At 41.8% G+C, this 13,963-nt stretch overlaps 1 long non-coding RNA gene across 1 annotated transcript; it reads left to right on the forward strand.

Moving 5' to 3' along the window:
- Nucleotides 1–10,365: 10,365 nt before the first annotated feature.
- On the forward strand, nucleotides 10,366–12,839 carry LOC120869208. Its single transcript, XR_005722469.1, has 2 exons — nucleotides 10,366–10,649; nucleotides 12,652–12,839. It is a non-coding gene; the product is annotated as an uncharacterized LOC120869208 (long non-coding RNA).
- The last annotated feature ends 1,124 nt before the right edge of the window (nucleotides 12,840–13,963 follow it).

A 13,963-nucleotide genomic window follows, 5' to 3' on the forward strand; every position in this document is an offset into this window, starting at 1 on the left:
CCTGCCAGTGCAGGAGATGTGGGTTCAATCCCTGGGTCGGGAAGATCCCCTGGAGAAGGAAACGGCCACCCACTCCAGTATTCTTGCCTGGGAAATCCCATGGACAGAGGAGCCTGGGAGGCTATAGTCCATGGGATCGAAAAAGAGGACCCAACTTAACAACTGAGCAACAACAAAGTGTAATGTGGTACATAAACTTTATATCAGTGATTCACATACTTGAACGTGAGTCGGAATCAACAGGAGGATTTGGGTAAAGCACAGAAGTCTGGGGCCCATCCCAGAAGTTTTGCTTCAATAGGTCCAGGGTGGGGCCTGAGAATTCCCATGTTTACAGGTTCCCAAGTGATGCTGCTCCTGCTGGCCTGGAGACCACACTTGGAGAACTAATGCAGTCTATTATATAGCATCCTTAGGGCAGCACCCCATAAATTAATATTTCTGCTATGAAATGTTAATGAAAGACATAACTGACTTACGTCAGTTCAGATTAGGTTAAGATCCCCAGTGAGCTTTATCAATCTGATGAGAAACCTTTCAGTTTTCAGAGAATTCTGGATTTTGGAAGAGAAATGTAAGAGATTGTGGAGTTTGAAATCTCACGATCAAAGGTGAAAGCATACAAAAAAACAGTAAGGTTACATTACGCTTTTTTTTTTTTTCAAACTACACTTGACCTATCAGGGACTTGACCATCAGGGACTGTGAAATGTTTGTGGGATGTATGAATGAATGAATGAAAACGTCTCTCTTTAAAAAGGGGAAACAGTGCGTTTTTTCTATTGTCCACCAGGTGGCAGCAATACCATCTATCAAAGTTGGGGGCGGGGGTGCATGGGATGGAGAATGGTGCTCTTCGCTTTTATATGAGAAAGCGGGTCTGGTGGTCGCTGTTCTGGAAGAGTCTTTGGGAACTGCTGTTGCTGTGTAACAAACTAACTCCAAATTTAGTGGAGTAACAACCATTTTATCATGCTCATGAATTCTGTGCCAAACTCCAAATTAGGATAGGGCATGGCAGGGACAGCCCACCTTCGATGTGTCTGGGGCATCAGCTGAAAGACTCAACAGCTGGGAGCTAGAATCATCTGGAGGAGTCTTCACTTACGTGTCTGATGATTGGTGCTGGCTGTCAGCTAGGACCTCACTCAGCTAGACGGTCAGCAGGAGTGACCACACAGGATCTCTTGATGTGGCCCCTCCGTGTGGGCCAGCTTGGGCTTCCTCACAGTATGGCAGCTGGGTCCCAGCGTGAATGTCTGCACCCAGCTTCGAGGGGAGAGGACAGAGCCCTCCAGCGGATGGGAGGACCATCAGGGTCGCTGTGTTAGTTCGCTAAGGCTGCTGTAACAAAACACCGCAGACCGAGTTGCTTAAATGATACAAATTGATTTCTCACGGTTCAGGAAGCTAAAAGTCCAAGAAAAGGTGGCGGCAGGTTTGTTTTCCCCTGAGGCTTCTCTCCTTGACTTGCTGCCCTCTTGCCGGGTCCTCACGTGGTCTTTCCCGTGTGCGCACACACCCTGTATCACTGTGTGTCCAAATTTCCTCTTCTTCAGCCTTCCCTGGTGTTCCAGCGGCTGAGACTCCGTGCAGGGGGCCCAGGTTCGACCCCCAATTGGTGAACTGGATTCTACGTGTCGCAACAAAGGTCAAGGATCCCACATGCCCCAACTAAGACCCGCCGCCAAATAAATATTTTTTTTTGTTTCCTCTTCTTATAAACACAGCAATCAGGTGGGGCTCTAATCCTTAATGGCCTCATTTTAAGTTAATCACCTCTTTAATGACCCAGTCTCCAATACAGTTATGTGCTGAGGTACGGGGGTTGGGACTTGAACATGTCGATTTGGGAGACAGGATTCAACCCTTAACAGCCACATTGTCAAAAGAGCATGTGGGGTGGGAGGTGTTCTTCCGCCCTCTTGGGGAAATGCAGTCTGCCCTGGCACCCCCTCCTCCGGTTGCCCCACTTGCTTCAATGGCACCCGCGTTTATTTAGCACATCCTACTCATTCTATTCCTATGCCTTCCAATATGCTGTGTTCTCTGCCTAAGATGCCCTCACCTGCCCTTCTCTGATGGGCTGCTCTTATTCATCCGTCCAGAGCATCCTTGACCCTGTCTGCAGTTGACCACCATTATCTTTACCACCAGCCTTACCACATTAGCCACAACCAATGCCATTTTGGCAATCCACTCCAGTACTATTGCCTGGAAAATCCCATGGACAGAGGAGCCTGGTAGGCTATAGTCCATGGGATCGCAAAGAGTCGGACTCGACTGAGCGATTGCACTTTCACTTTCAACGCCATTTATGGACTGCTCCTCTGTGCCAGCCTCAGCTCCACTGATTTTTTTTTTTTTGCGGGGGGGGGGGGCGTGGGGAGGCAAATGTTTTTTATGTGGACATTTTTAAAGTCTTTATTGACTTTGTTACAATATTTCTTGTTTTATGGTTTGTTTTTTTGGCCATGAGGCATGTGTGATCTTAGCTTCTCAACCAGGGATCAAACCCTCATGCCTTGCACGCCCTGCATCGGAAGGCGAAGTCTTAACCACTGAAGGTGCTTAAGGAAGTAAGTCCCTACTGATTTTATTTAATTCTTACAACCATCCATGAGGTTGGTTTTACAAATGAAGAAATTAACAGTCAGAGTGGAGAAGTTCATTAGCCCAGAGCCACAGAACGAGCAAGTGGCAGAGTCAAGACCTGAACCCAGATCTTGCCTGCTCCAGAGCCTGTGTCTGTCATCTTTTATTGGGCATTTGACACCTCCTCTGTGCTGCTCCCGTTCCTGGCTCATCCCTCTTATCAAAGCATCATTCCCCTGCAAGGGTACACACCACACCAGCTCTGGTCCCATCTACTGGTCTCACCTGCATGGGCTGCTCATATGCTGGGCTGCTCCAGGGAAGCTCTCACTTGAGCTTAAGAGCAGGCTGAAGGCATGTTACATTGTACATTACATGGCAACACCATGGCATTGAAGGCCCCCAATGAAGCACACACCTCCTGATATCCATGCCTTTGAGCAGCCCCTCCCACGTTGACTCGGGGTTGTCTGTGTGACGCGCTGTGGTCAGCAGGACCTCAGCAAACGTGATGCAAACAGGCGCTTGAAAGGCGCTTGTGTACGGAGCCTGGCTCTCTTGGAACACTGCCACCTTGTGGACAAAATCCAGATAAGAGACCAAGCCCAGCCACCCTCTCCTCCTGGTCTAGGAATTCTAGCTGAGATGGATATGTCCCTTGGTCTTAAGTCAGAGGGGATGTTTTGTTTTGTCTTGTTTTTTTTTTATTGTACTTTTTATTTTTGGTTGTCTTGGTCCTTCATTGCTGTGCACGTGGGCTTTCTCTAATTGACTCCCTATTTGCAGCGTGCAGGCTTTTCACTGAGGTGGCTTCTCTTGCTGCTGAGCATGGGCTCTAGAGCGTGGGCTCAGCAGTCGTGGCGCACAGGTTTAGTTGCCCTGAGGCATGTGGGATCTTTCCGGACCAGGGATCGAACCCGTATCCCCTGCATTGGCAAGTGAATTCTTAACCACTGGACCACCAGGAAAGTCCTGTCTTGCTTTTACACGCCTGTATTTTTAATCTCATATTTGATTTGGCTTCTTCACTGGCCTCTCAGTCGCACAGATCGCCTTACTTTGCTTAAATTCACACAGCTTGTGAGTGGAGGATCCAGAATTCCAGCCCAGATCTGTCTCTCTGGAAAGCTATAATAATAATAGGGATTTCCCTGGTGGTCCAATAGTTAAGATTTTGCCTTCCAATGTAAGGGGTGCTGGTTCAATCTCTGGTTGGAGAGCTAAGATCCCACATGCCTCGAGGCCAAATAACCAAAATTAAAACAGCAGCAGTATTGGAACAAATTCAATCAAGACTTTCAAAAATGGTCTACATCAAAAAAATCTTTTAAAAATAATAAAAATATTATTAAATACTGTTGTGTATTATTAGCAAATAACGATTATTTTATTTTCTTGCCCTAATCCTGTACTATATGTCTAAGACATTATAGATTTTAACTTTATGCTTATGCATTTTATAGTTTTATCATCATATTCTTTTTTACATTTTTCATTATCACAAACTATTCTTTAATTTCCTGGTTTTCCTCTTATGTTGGAATGGCCACGATGTTGCCTCTCTGCAGTCCAGTTTTCTGCTCTATCAGTAGAGTATTTTGTATGTTTTCTTTTTTCTCTAGTTCTTTCATGCTAGACCTAATCTTATGGTTGGCCTGTGTATGTCTGTAGCAGGTATAAGCCAGGATCCTTCAGGCCCACCCTTAAAACACTGCTGTTGTCATGGAAACATGGCCCAGCTCACCCCACCCCCAACTGTTACAACTTGACTGTTCTTTTCAAACACCATGATGGAAATACAACATTCCCAGAAACACTACTTATAAACCCTCTTTTCTGTCCCGTCCGCTTTCTTCACACGCCCAGAGCCTCTGTCCTCTGCCCAGCGCCTCTGTCCTCTGCCCAGCTCTCGTCCCTGTCCCCTCTGACCCTCTCACTTTCTCTTTTTCTTCCTCAGTCTTCCCACTTTCTTCTAGCCTCTGCAGATCTCTCGCTCTCCCCATCTCCTGGATTCTGCATCACAAGACTTGCTTAATCACTTGTCAACCATGTGACACCGCGCAGGTCTGTGATTTTATCATTAAAAAGTCCAACAGATCCTCCATTCAGGTCATTTAGAACCAATCAGAATTCTTCAAGGCTGTCCGATACAACACCAATAAACAAGCACCAACGATAAAAATCAACTATGTTCCTATACACCAGCAACAACCAAGTAGAAAATGTCCTTCTTCAAAAGATGCCATTTACGATAGCAATAAAAGCTTCAAGGTGTCTAGGAATAAGCCTGCATGATATCTTTATGGGGAAAATTAGAAAACTGCAATATGAGACATTAAAGAAGATACAAACGTTCCATGATTTAATGAAAGGAAACACACACACCCAAAATAAAGAACATATACAAAATCCACATGCAGAAGAGATACATCCCATGATCAAATTAGACAAAAGATGTGAATGGCGAATGTTCAAAAGAAATTTAAATGACCAGAAATCAAAGAAGTATTCACTAAAACCACAATGTGATGTAATTTACTGATTATTAGAATAAAATTTTAAAGTCATAAATATGCTGCTGCTGCTGCTAAGTCACTTCAGTTGTGTCCAACTCTGTGCGACCCCATAGATGGCAGCCCACCAGGCTCCCCTGTCCCTGGGATTCTCCAGGCAAGAACACTGGAGTGGGTTGCAATTTTGTTCTCCAATGCATGAAAGTGAAAAGTGAAAGTGAAGTCGCTCAGTCGTGTCGACTCTTCGAGACCCCATGGACTGCAGCCTACCAGGCTCCTCCACCCATGAGATTTTCCAGGCAAGAGTACTGGAGTGGGGTGCCATTGCCTTCTCCCCGTAAATATGCAGGATGGTCAAAGTGTGAAAAAAAATGGATAGATTCCTTTAGGGAGAGTATAAACTGATTTTGTTTTCAGACTGATTTGACAACACCTGTCAACATTTAAAACCTCCTTTGGTGCAGCAATTCCACTTGCAGTAGTGTGTCCCTCCCAAATACACATATGCAAGGATGTTTATTGCAGCACTCTTTGTAATAGAATAACCTTGGAAACATATTTACTCAAATGCCATTCAAAATGGAAGCATTACATAAATTATGGTATGAAACATAATGCATAAATGTTTAAATATTTAAAGGAATCAATTGCTTCACAAAGCATGGAAATATATGAATACAACTTTCAAAGACTATTAGGTGACATAAAGACCTGAGTAAAGGAAAAAGGCACATTCCCATTTTTGGTTAGAAGAATCAATAAAGAAAAGATAGCATCTTTCATCTTTCAATCTGTAATTTTAATGGGATGCAAATACACATTCCAACAGGATTGTTTTGGAACTTAGCAAACTGACTCAAAGATTATGCAGGAAAATCAAGAAGAGCCCTGAAGAGAGAGAGAGAGAAATTGGAAGAGATAAACTCTGTTACATCTCACAGGAGATTATAAAGTGACAGCAATACTTCATTATGAACTCAAGAATAGACAGAAAGATGAATGGAGCAGATGAGTGAGTCTGGAAGTAGACACAAAAAATAACGTTATTTAACAAATAATAAAGGTGGCATTTAAATCAGTGGAGAAAAGATGGATTACTCAATCTTGTTAGTACACCAGGCTAGCCATCTGAAAAGAAATTCCACTGGAGCCCTACCACAAGCCTTCGCGAAGATGAATTCCAAAAAGGATAGATAAATAAATCATGGTACGTGCACACAACAAAATATTACACAGCAATGAGAATAAATGAACTGTGGCTACAGGCAACATGGATGCATATTAGCGGCAATGTTTAGAGATGCATAATTAGGTGGTCAAAATATACAGGAGCATGGGAGGAAATACTATAGCAATTGGTATAGTGGTTTCCTGCCAGGGGAAAGGAGATTTTGATCAAGAAAGATCATACTGGAGGCTTCTGACTGGGAAGGAGGGTAGCAGTGTTTTGTTTGTCAACCATTACGACTGCACAAGTGTTCATTTTACACGTTGTTAGGTTGTTCATTTATATTCTATGCCATTATGTAGGGCTTTTGTTTTTACATAAAAAGCTTTGCAATAATTAAATACATGGGAAGAAAATGTTGGGCTTGGTTTTGTTGTTGTTGTTGTTGTTTTTAATTTTCTCAGCATGAGTAAGGCTTTTCTAAAGATGACATGAAACCCAAAAGCAATTTTAAAAGATTGCTTGATTTGAGCCCATAACAAATTCTGCGTGGAAAAACACCTCCACCCAGTCAAATGACAAACACCCATTACTGGAAAATGTTTGCAATTATATCACATTTACTAGTATAAAAGAGCAAAGAATTGAAGGTTTTTCAGAATGTTATGAATGCATAATTCATTAACATAATATAAAACTAAAGAAAGGAAAAAAAGAGTATGGCAGCTGTTTTTATATTGATGGGGGCTGATCTCCAAGGTATACTGTTACATTGTGTATAGTACACGCTACTATTTGTATAAAGTGTGTGTATGTTGTGGATATCCTGATTGCATTCACTTGGTGTTTTTTACCATGTTTGTGGCAGATATGCACACATATACCTCTTTTTTTTTTTTTGCAAATACACTTTTAAAAGATGAAAAAGAAGCAAGTCCACATGTAGTGGTATTGAGTGATGTCTAAGACATACCACTACATGAGCAACAAAACAAGGCTAGACAAGAGTAGCGCTACTTCTGTTTGTTTTAATGGAAAACTTCAAACACTTACAAAAAGTAGAGAGAGAAGTATAGTACACCCTTACGTACCTCTCTCCCAGATTTATGATAAAAACACATGGCGACTTTTGTTTCTTCTCTACCTCCCTCCCACTCCCCTCCACACCACGTAATTATTTTGGAGCAAATCCCAGACATATCATTTCATTTGCAGATACCTTGGGATGTACCTCTCTATAAGCCCTTTCTCTTTGCCTCTCTCTCTCTCTCTCTCTCCATACCACAATCATATCCAAAAATTAAAAGCTATTAATAATCATACAGTCAAACATCCAGACACTGTTCAACCTTCCCATATTTTTTCAGGAGTTGATCTTCTTTACCAGTTGATTTATTCACATCAGGGTCCACATGTCTACATTTCGTATCTGTGTTATGGTTCAAATGTCTTTTAATTTACAGGTCACCTTCTTTTTATACCCTTTGCAATTTATGTAAGGGGGAAAAGGTTATTTAACTTATAGATTCTCCCACCAGTCCCTTTTTCCCTCTCTTTGCAAGTTATTTGATAGAAGAACAAAAAAGGCAGGAAGGGGCAGAGAGCGGGGGCGGGCCGTTGTTTGTCCTGGAGAGTTGTCAGTGTTCCGGATTTTGCTGATGGCAACCTTATGGTGTTATCCTGTTTGTGTTGGATTTCAGTCACTTGCCCCACTCAGGTCTTCCTTCCACTCTTCTCCACCCTGCTCTTTGCCCCAGGAGGCTGTATCAGCCAGGCTCTCTTGCCCTCTGGCTTCAGTTGGGTTTGGCTAATAGTGAGCCCTGGTGGGATGGGGAGGGGGCGAGAACAATGAGTTCAGGGTGTTTATTTCTCCAGCTCCCTCTGCAAGAAGACCATGTTGAGTTGGCTATGCTTCTTCACTAAAGGTGACTGTTCCTCGCCAGACAGCTACTCTACACAGCTGCCCCCCTTCCAGTTTCTCCTTCTTACTGGCAAAGGCCTCTTGGCTCCTCATCCTAGGTTCCTTCACATTCTACCGTCACCTTTATTTAAAAAAAAAAAAAAACCCTCTTCTCATTTTTCTAACCCAAGTGCCTCATCCGCTAACCCGAGTGCCTCATCCGAGTGCCTCATCCGCGTCCTGTTGGGACCCTGGTTAATACAAGGTTTCTCTGTACCTGCCCCCCTCCACCCCCAGTATTTCCAACAAACTGGCAGTTAAATCTGAAGCTTGATCAGACTCAAGCTAAACATTTTTCTAAGAATACTTCATGGATGTTGTTAAACACATTACATTGTATCACCTCAGAAGGCATGGTAATATCCACCCATTACAAAGATCTCCATCAACTTTTCACCAAATGGTTTTCAGCTGTCTTTGGATCACTGTCTCTTGCCTTTATCAGGAGTAAGAAAATGATGCTATTCTATCATTCTTTCTTCATGCACTAGCTGGAAATCCTCTACAAAGGAAAATCCCCTTAACATCTACTTGGTAACCATGGGGACTAATTATACAAGAAAGGCAGGACCATGCCTGCTTATTTCCCTTCTTTGTTTTTATTGATTTTCAAATGACAAACTGGATCTTTCAAACATAATCAATGATGAATTCATAGATTTCAATATTTAATGTTTTCACTCTTCATCTTTGTTCTTTCTGATGCTCAAATTGCCCCCATTTTTTGGCCAGTGGGTGGGAGTCACTGAGTTCTTTTGATGTGATCCCAGGAGTCTTTGATCATTTCTTTGGTTTCTGATACGATAAGATATTCCAGGCTCATCTATTTCCTGCCCCTGAACTGGAATCATCCATTCCTCCAAAGAACTCTGGTTCCTTTTAATGAGAACTGGTATTTGAGACTGGGGCTTCCCTGGTGGCTCAGATGGTAAAGCATCTGCCTGCAATGTGGGAGACCTGGGTTTGATCCCTGGGTCGGGAAGATCCCCTGGAGAAGGAAATGGCAACCTATTCCAGTACTCTTGCCTGGAAAATTCCATGGATGGAGGAAGCTGGTAGGCTACAGTCCATAGGGTCGCAAAGAGTTGGACACGACTGAACAACTTCAGTGGTATTTGAGAAGCCACACAAGGGATGTTCCTTGGTATTGTGTTGTTTGTTATTTCCAGACCATACTTCAGCTAAGGAATTAATACTTTTAGAGAGAAAATTCATCATGTTCTCTTACTGATATTTATGATTCAAATTTAAGATTACAGGACTTTAATTTTAATTTTATATTTTATGTCTTGTAATGTATGCTGAAAATCTTAGTTCCTAATGACATTAACATAATCATTTACATATATATTGATACATAAACATTTATATCTTCATAATAACTATAACAGTGCTATTACCAACAACATAATTACTGGAAACAGTAAGATTCCTTTGCTGTTCTTTTTTGTCCTTAGAATATATCCCACTAAAGATGTATACTCAACTACTGGATTTTTTCTCACCACTGTGAAAAAAAAGTCACTTAAAGTCACCTAATTAAAGATTTAAAATAGGACCTCTCTATGTGAGTAAGCTACCAACTTGATATAATTAGCTTCATTTATTTCACTTTGCTTTTGATTTTTAAAGATTGTGCTTTTATTTCTATTGAAATTGGTTTGTTTCATAACATATACACAATTCCAGAGCCACACATACAAAGAAAGTACTGTTAATTTAAAATGTAGGTGAAAGAAGAAGGAAATTGCAAGGCTCCTCTGGCCAGTATGGACAACTTAAAAACAGTTGTACCTTCATTTTTAAAAACAGAGCTGTTAAATAAAATGTTATTACTAGAGCAACATATAATTAAGCAATGATGCCAAATTTTTTTAAGGTTTTAAGAATTTTAAGGACATAGTTTATAAAAGATTTTTTAAAAAACAGCACATGATTACATTTCTCTAAAAGAAAAAAAAACCCAAGTGACTTAAAATAATCCATTGTTACATTTGAAAAATTAAAAAAATCTAACTCCCTGACCAGGGATCGATCGAACTTGTGCCCCCCTGCATTGGAAGCAGAGAATATTAACCACTGGACTGCCAGGGAAGTCCCTCCCTTGTTACATTTAACATTTAAGAGTTCACATTTTATCAGAACAGGAACTTTGGGCCTGTTTTCTACTGCTTTCAGGGGACTGTCTGCTTTTCCAAACAGGCAGAAGAAGAGGGACCATCTTTCTCACCTGAGATACTCTTCACTAGGGATTGTCAATGAGGAGGATCTCCAATCTCAAGGCCAAGCCCCGGAATGCCATTAAATAGCAGGAAGCAGAAAGAGCAAACTCCAGCTCAGAATATGTGAAAGAAAAAGGCCATGAGAAGTTTTAAGTGTCTGCCTCCAAAATCCACAAAGAGCCAAAATCAAGGTATTTCATGTTCTCAGGATGCACCTCTGCTCTTACCTTCTTCATCCCACCAGATTTCTCTGGAAGCTTTTTTAAATTTGGTTCCTCTCCAAAGTCAGCTCCAAATTCAGAAAAGAACTTTTGGCAAATTTTGCATGTGTCATCTTTGAGGGCTTCCCAGGTGGCGCTAGTGCTTTAAAAATAAAAAAATCCGCCTGCCAATGAAGGAGACAAAAGAGAGGTGGGTTCAATCCCTGGGTCCGGAAGATGCCCTAGAGAAGGAAATGGCAACCCACTCCAGTATTCTTGCCTGGAGAATCCCATGGACAGAGGAGCCTGGCGGGCTACAGTCCATAGGGTCGCAAAGAGTGGGGCTGGACTGAAGCGGCTTAGCACAGCACAGAACCCCATAGCACAGCCCAGATCTTTGATGCACCCCAGAAAGCCGCTAGGTGGCGCCAAATAATCTTTTCCCATAACCAAAGGCTTGACACGCAGAGGTGATGCTAGGATAACCTGGGTGTAACTGCTAGGTCCCCAAATAGCTCAGTGTATCTTAATACTTGTGAGAGGTTTCTATTGTTAGATCCAGAATGTAGGGAAAAGCTGCCAAGAAAAGCGGAAGATCATCCTTCGCCCTGGGGGGGCCTCTGTAAATATCCCTGTCAATTTTATTCAGATTCTTATTTGTATACTTTAGCATCTGGGTGTACCTTCTCACAATGGCTAAAAGAATGTCTAGAACAAAGGCAGACTGGATCATTATCAACAAAGGGCTTAGTTCACACTCGTGGAATGCCCTTTACTATGAATAGTGACCAAGGCATGGATATGGCTGGATTATAAAGCCTTACAGATTTAAAACAACTATGATGAAATCCAATCCAAATTACTGCGGAAGTGTCCCAAGTTGAGGAATGATCTGGCAGGTAAAGGGGAACGTCACCCCCTTCCACCACTAAAGCTAGAGTTTCCAGAAGTTAGTCCAGGCCAGGAAATATCCATCAACCCAATTCCTAGGCAATCCCCAGATGGTTGTCCAGATGGAAAGGTCTGGCAGGACAAGATAGAGCCCACCCTCAGTCAGATGTTGATCAAAACCTTAAGCAGGCTGAAGAGTGCCCAGCAGCTGAATTCCCCTCTCAATTCTTGTCCAGGTTGAGGACTGGCTGTGAGGAGAATCCAACTGTATTTCCTCCAGGGCAGCTAGGTACCAGGCTGAGGGGACCCTTCCACCCCCATCCCTTTCCACATTGCTGAGAAGAATGTGCAGACAGCTCAGTGGCCAAGGAAATGTCCTCCTCCTGTCCCCACTTCCCTGTCCCAGAAAGTCGACTTGCAGGTAAATATAAAAGACCATCTTTTTAGATTTCTCCAAGACTGATGATTAAATAAAACAGTGTTAACAATGTCATGTTGGGTATAGAGCATAAGTATCAGTAAAACACACCATACCAATGGCAAATCCCAAAGTGGCAAAAGGAGCTATACACAGTGACATTCCTACATTGTTGATACTCAGGGACATTCCAACATTGTATGGGAAGTGTTACAGATTAATTGATGACCAACTAACAAATTGAGGATATACAATGTTATCCGTAGTGTGCTGTGTGTGCTCAGCCCTATCAGACTCTGCAATCCCATGGACTGTAGTCCACCAGGCTCCTCTGTCCATGGAATTTTCTAGGCAAGAATACTGGAGTGGGTTGCCATTTCCTACTCTAGGCGATCTTCCTGACCCAGGGATTGAACCTAGGTCTCCTGCATTGCAGGGGGTCCCCTGCATTGCAGGTGGATTCTTTACAGACTGAGACGCTAGGGAAGCCCATAGTCCTTAGAGCAACTACCAGAAAAAATATATATAGAGAGAGGCACAGTTAGACACGAAATGTTACACATTGCTAAATGATGTGCCTTAACCAATGGAAGTTGAGTAAGTGCGACGTGTGTTACTTCTGGGTGGAAGCATTTGGGAGCCAGGGCTTAACTCCTAACGTTCTCTTTTCTTCTTTGTGCTGAGCTGGCACGATCCTAAGATGAAGAGCTGTGGTGATGTGCACCAGTGATTCCCTCCAACCTGCACGACATGCTGACGTGGACACTGGACACACAGCATAAGAAAGAAACCTGGGGTTAAGCCGCTGAGATTTGTGATAGTTGATGGATACCCTTGCATTCCTGAAATAAAATCCCTTTGGTCACTATGGATTACTTTTGCAGTGTGCCGATAGATTCTGTTTGTAACTAAATTACTTATGTTTTCTTCACTGATATCTTTAAGTGAGATTGGGTTATGGTTTTGTGTGTGTGTGTGTGTGTGTGTCCGTGTGGAGGGGGTAATCTATCAGATATTTATATTATACTTAGTACATAAACATAATTTAGATGATTTCTTCCATTCCTGCATTCTGAAAAAGTTTAAGGAACATTGGAACTATCTAGTCTTTAAAGGTTAATAGAATTCTATGAACTTACCTGGACCTGGAGTTTTCTTTGAAGAAGCAACTCTGGGGGTAACTTTCTTTAGTTCATCTATGGGAATAGGTTGGATGGGCTCTACATACCTCTATGAGGACCGATTATAGTTTTCTAAAAAAAAATGACTATTTCATCAAGATTTTCAAATGTATTTGCTGACAGTTGTGCAAAGTAGTTATACTTTTTTATTTTGGTTATTTATTATTTTGTGCATTTGTGTTTTCTCTATTCTTTCTAGTAGTTTTAAAACTTTGTTGGTCTTTCCCTCGTAGGTTTTCTATTCTTCACTGTGTTTGTTTTTAGTAACAGCTGATTTTTTTTTACCTTTTTTTTTGGCCTGGCCACATCAGGCAGCTTGTGGGATCTTAGTTCTCCAACCAGGGATTGAACCCAGGACTCTTAGGCAGTGAAAGTGCAGAGTCACAACCACTGGGCCACCAGGGAATTCCTTGTTTTCTAAGTATTCAGTTTACCAACTTTTTAGTTCTATACATTGCTGTTAGAGTTTGATTCCATCTCGTTTTTCTTTATTGTGTAAGTAATCTTATCTATTTTTCCTAGAGGCCAGATGATTTTTTTAAAAAACTAGTACCTAGAGTTTGACATAATAGTTTTACTGGGCCTTTTTCTTAGAGTTGACACTTCTGAGTCAGTTTTCCCAACTATGCAGTGTGTCTTTATACTATTTATATTCGGGGCCTTTTCCTTTCAGATGGAGGAAAGTTTTACTGAATTACCATTTTAAGTATCAATTTTGTTCCTTTGTTTTCCTTCAATTCCTCTTCAATATAAAATTCAATACAGTTTAATTTTCTTCAACTATATTCAATTTGATTCAATTTCTGTTGCCTCTT

This window comes from Oryx dammah, unplaced genomic scaffold (genome assembly GCF_014754425.2).
Source record: "Oryx dammah isolate SB20612 unplaced genomic scaffold, SCBI_Odam_1.1 HiC_scaffold_10, whole genome shotgun sequence".
Lineage (NCBI taxonomy): Eukaryota > Metazoa > Chordata > Mammalia > Artiodactyla > Bovidae > Oryx > Oryx dammah.